The following is a 5,003-nucleotide window of genomic DNA, read 5'->3' on the forward strand; positions in this document are numbered from 1 at the left end:
TACCCTCTCCCGGAGGTAACAGGAGCTGATGGTATTTTTAAAGTCCACGTTCCCTTCTTTCTTCCAGACCTCTCACAATTAGAAAAGCGGCTGGGTTCCTTCTCTGCTAATCCTTTAAGGATTAAAACTTAAAATTTAATTAAAATTAAAATTTAAACTATTAAGGAGTTTTGCTACTATTAAGCAAAAAATTTAAACTATTAAGGCCTGCGATTTGACCTGGCATGATTTCTATGTCATCCAGACCTCTACTCTCACTCCTGAAGAGCCAAGTAGAATTAAGGCAGCAGCTAGACAGACCCATTTAGTGGACAATGCAGTCCCTGTGGGGGAATTGGCCGTGCAGGCTACAGAACCATATACCAGGATTATCAACCAGGCCAAAATGGCCGACAGAAGCAGAACATCATGGTCCACTGCCTCCTTCAGAGTATGGAGCAGGTCTCAGAAAAAGTTGTTAACTTCAACAAACTCCGAGAGATCATACAGCTAGCTGATGAAAACCCGGCCATTTTTTTAAACCTAGTATATGGTTCAGTATACTAAGCTGGACCCAGCGTCCCCAGTGGAAGCCATGGTCCTGGCTACCCATTTCGTTTCTCAGTTGAAAGACCCCCAGAGTGGGGAGACTCTCACTCAAGTTTTGGAATAACACGACCCCCCCAGGAACTCACAAGAGACTGTCCTTACTGCAATTACATGAGGTTTATTGACAGGACAGGAACCAGTGCCCTGGGGCCGAAATTCATTTCCCACGCAGGGGTAGAGTTCGACCCTGAGTAGCTGGGAGAAGGGGCATTTAAGGGAAGAAACCACAGTCCAGTATTCCAAAGAGGGTAGGGAGGGCGTCATTGGAAAATTCTGAAAATACCAGTGATTATCACAAGGGGGTAACTCCCTGTTTCTCAAGATTATTCTAAAGATTATAATCTAACTTTATGATCAGTTAGTTCCTGGAATAGAGTCACTGAACCTGCTAACCTAGATTTTTGGTTCTTCTCTCCCTGCTATATATTTGGCTCTACTCTTTCTGTTAGAGGGGTCTGAATTTATCTGGGTCTTTCACAGTCAGCACCAGATATTAGAAAAAAAATTTAAAAAGGCTGAGAAGGGTCCCCAAACCCCCATACAGGAATTGGTGAAAATGGCCTTTAAAGTTTTTAATGCCCAAGAAGAGGCAGCAGAGTCCTCCTGACAGACAAGGCTGCAGCAGGTGGCAATGCTCCAAGCCCTATCAGCTACCCTGAGGCCACTCTGGAAGGAAAGGGCTTCCTTCCTACCAAGGGTACTCCCATAGTTAATGGACCCTTTATAGTCAGAAGTAGCCATAATTCACTGTCTGGGACACCAATCCTCCAAGGACCCACTGGCCTTAGGCAATGCCAAAGGTGACTCAGTGGCCCAGGGGCTGGCCTCTAGCTCCTTTGATTCCACAGAACATACTTTGTTTTTGACTCCCTCCTTCCAGTCCTATTACCAACCAGAAGAGGGGAATGAGCTCATAAAAAGGGGGGGGGGTCACAAAAACAAAAGATGGATGGTACTACTTAAATAACAATCTTGTCCTTCCTCAAGATCAGGCATTGTCGATCATTTCAGACATCTACCAGACCATACACATAGGCCCCAAAGCTTTGTTCCATTTCTTAGAGCCCCTCTTTGACCCCACCCATCTCCGAGATCGTGTATTTCACAGGTTCACTCCTCCTGCCCAGGCCAACCCACAGGGGGCTCTCCACATACGTCAGTCTCTGCACCAGCTTTGTGAACATCAACCGGGCAAAGACTGGCAGGTTGATTTCACTCATATGCCTAGTCATAAAAAACTCCGATATTTCCTAACCCTTGGGGACACTTTTACAGGATGGATAGAAGTGTTTCTGGTCTCCAGGGAAACAACAGATGTGATGGCTCAGGTACTCCTAGACCACATCATTCCTCGGTTTGGTGTCCCACGAACCATCCAGACAGACAATGGGCCAGCCTTCATTTCCAGGGTCATGGAGCTTGTGTCAGAAGCTCTCAACATCTCCTGGAAATTCCATACCCCCTACCATTCACAATCCTTGGAAAAGGTGGAGAGGGCCAATGGACTCATCAAACAACAGCCAACCAAGCTCTCCATTGAACTCAGGTTATCTTGGCCCTCCCTTCTCCCCATTGCCCTTACTTTCCTCAGGGCCACCCCACATTCCCCTACGGGCCTGAGCCCTTTTGAGCTGCTTCATGGCAGGCCCTTTCTCCTTAACCATCACCTCCCAGTCCAAACTTTTCCACTGGCAGGGTACCTACCCTACCTCTCTCTTCTGAGGTCCCTTCTCCCGGTCACATGCTGACAGCTGTCTCCCTGCCCCCACCCCAGAGTACCCTAGTGTCCCTAAACTTGCCCGCTCTCCCCAGGGGACACAGCACTCCTCAAACAGCTAGCTCCTAAGTCTCTTGAACCTCGATGGACAGGACCCTCACACGGTAAACCTCACCATCCCCTCGGCAGCCAAGCTTCTGGGACACCCATGCTGGTACCATCTCTCCAGGCTCAAGTAGGCACCTACTCAGGATACTTCGTCTGTCCAGCAGACAGGACCTTCCACCCTCCAGTTTTCCAGGATGCCACAATGAAGGGCCTATCTGCTCCTCGTCCTGGCACACTCATCTTTGTGGTACAAACAAGACAGGTAATAACAATATTTTTTCTCCTAGACACCTGCCTTCTCACCTCCCTCAAGAAACAGATGCCTGGCGTCTTCAGGATGGCAGTAAATTGGATGCCTCTCCAGCCACACCTCTTGCTGAGCGGGAGCCCACCAACTCCCAGCTCTCCCTTCTCCCACATCGTCCCATGCCCACAGGAAGTATCCAGACTTGAGCCGGCGCCCATTTATCCAAAGAGTCTGGAATGTTTGGTTGGAAGCGTCACCTCAGACCCCTGGCACTCCTTTATCCAAAAAGTCTGGAATGTTTGGTTGGGGGCTTCACCCCAGGCCCCTGGCATCCATTTGGAATGTTGGGTGGAAAGCTTCTTTTCAAGACACCTCCCCTGGGAGTTGCCTCAATCCAAACTCCACCTCCAATAAAGCCTGCCAAACGGTGGCCCCTCCCCAGGGAGGGTCGGGACCACTCCCATAGGCTATTTAAACTGCCCCCCTGGAGATAGAACACATGGTCGCTCCAGTTCCCCAGGGGCCACCTGGGAGCTCTGGCATTAATTTAACCTGTGCTTTTTCTAATTCGGTCTGCTTTGGTCTAATTTGGATTATTGCATAGGGGGAGAGGTTTACCAGGCCAGAGAAAACTTAACAAATACACAATAGGGAAACAGACTGGGTACACGGTTTTAAACTTTTCCCACAATACTGTACACCCCTGTGAAGTAGATTCCAATACACGCCTTTAGACATAAAGCTTAAAATGTAATTTGCCTATATGTCATCACACTGTTAAAATTGGTGGGTCAGGATTAGAATCCACATCCATCTGCATAACCAGAAATATTCCACTATTATTATTACTATGAAATATTTAGAAATGAATAAGCAAAGCACTTGACCTGAGCATTTATATATATATATATATATATATATATATATATATATGTGTGTGTGTGTGTGTGTGTGTGTGTGTGTGTGTGTGTATGGGCCAGGCAGTGGTAGAGTGTGCCTTTAATAACAGCACCCCAGAGGCAGAGGCAGGCAGATCTTTGAATTCCAGGTCAGCCTGATCTACAAGCAAATTTCCTCGACAGCTGGGGCTACACAGGGAAACCCTGTCTCAAAAAAACAAAACAACAACAAAAAATATGTATTACACATGTACACGTGCTTACAGAGGCCAAGAAGGTCTTAGATCCCTGGAGCTGGAGTCATAGATGTTATGATTTGCGGCACAAGAGGGACCCTTGATGGGTGAGGACCGCTACAGGTAAGGGACAAATACGACATGTCGACGGAGATTGAGTATAAAGTTTTATTAAAGGGGTGTGTAGAGGGGAGGAAGGGTGAGAGAGAGGAAGACAGAGAGGAAGGGAAGGTGGGAGGGAGAAGGAAAGAGACAGAGAGTGGCCTCTTCAAAAGAGAAGAGGGAGAGGGAAGAGGGCAGAGACCAGCTTGCCTCAACAGGAAAAAGAAAAGAAAAAAGAAATTGGGAGTGGGTGGGGCTTGTATCTTAAGGGGACAGTGCCTGGGTTCACACTGCCAGGTGACAGGAAGGTCAGCGTAATCCTAACAATAGGCAGTTGTACCTGCAGGGGTACTGTAATTGAGTTCCTCTGCAAGAGCAGAAAAGCACTCTTAACCCCTGAGGCACCACTTCAGCACTCGACGTAAGCATTATATACTACTTATGCAAATCAACTGTACTTGGGTATTATTATCTCCATCGTAAAAAAATGGATAATTTCCGTTAAGATCACGCAGCCTTAGGACACGGGAAGAAGCGGTTAGTTACGTGTCCTTAAGCACTCCTGAGTATGGCAAGCATGTTTAGACCTTCCAGCTCTTTAAACATTAGAAGCGCTGTGCATGTGCCGGCTAGTACGCCGTAGATAAATTGGAGCGAACACTTCACATGACAGGGTACTAAAAATGAATTTGCACTAGGAGCGGGCTGGGTCCCTGTGCAAGCACAATGACAGAAACGTGTCCTAGCACAACCCCGCTCTTGCAGTCGCTCGCGGCGGCACTAGGCAGCAGAGAGCTGTGCGCAGGCGCAGAGGCTTGCATGTGGGCGGGACGAACAGCACCCGCTGACAGGTTTGCCTCTAGGGGGCCCTCGCGGCCCTGGTCCAGCGCCCGGCCCTGCCAGCGCGTTCTTTCTCCCCCACCAACACTCGGGATATTGAAACTTGGCACAAACGTCTTTAGGCTTGCAGTCCTGGATCCCGGGAGGCTGGAGACAGAAGCGGCAGCGTAAGTAACAGGACCTAGAAACTCTACCTCTGCGGTACCGAGCCTTCCTAGCTAGCCCCGGAAGTCCTGCAAGAATGGGCGGGCCCTAGCTCGAGGCGG

This window comes from Myodes glareolus, chromosome 18 (assembly GCF_982192425.1).
Source record: "Myodes glareolus chromosome 18, mMyoGla1.1, whole genome shotgun sequence".
Lineage (NCBI taxonomy): Eukaryota > Metazoa > Chordata > Mammalia > Rodentia > Cricetidae > Myodes > Myodes glareolus.